The sequence below is a fragment of the Python bivittatus genome, unplaced genomic scaffold (assembly GCF_059951505.1).
Source record: "Python bivittatus isolate LINGU-HERP-01145 unplaced genomic scaffold, Pbiv_v1 ctg000690_np1212, whole genome shotgun sequence".
In the NCBI taxonomy this organism is placed as follows: domain Eukaryota; kingdom Metazoa; phylum Chordata; class Lepidosauria; order Squamata; family Pythonidae; genus Python; species Python bivittatus.
Genome location: NW_028277096.1, coordinates 4,482,567 through 4,483,056, shown reverse-complemented (window position 1 = coordinate 4,483,056; position 490 = coordinate 4,482,567).

The following is a 490-nucleotide window of genomic DNA, read 5'->3' as shown; positions in this document are numbered from 1 at the left end:
AAAGTAGCCTCTGAAACGCTGCTACTTCTCCCCTCCTCAGAATTAGAGAATTCCGCACTACTGGCATAGACTAATAATTAACTAATTCTTTAAAATAAAGAATGCACATTTGCAGCTTATTACTTAAGATACGTAGAGAGGGCGGATATTGTCACGTAGGCAATACGTATTAAGCCCGACTCAGTGGGGCTTAAACTAGACTGCGAACACTCATCTCTATACGTACCTGTTAACAGTAAAGAAACATTTTTCTGAGTAAGCGATAAGATTTATAGAAAACTACACAATGGAGAGTTTGGTTTTTGTTTCGTTAAGGTAGCAGTGCGTTCAAGGACAACGAGGGAGCATGGATGAGTGTCACTATACCTATCCACAAATCCTACAGGAGTGAAACACACCGTTCGAAAATTCATCTCTGTAATGGACTTTCGGAAATAGTTCTAACCATTATTATCTCTATGGGAGCCATCAGTAACGTCACTTCCTGAGA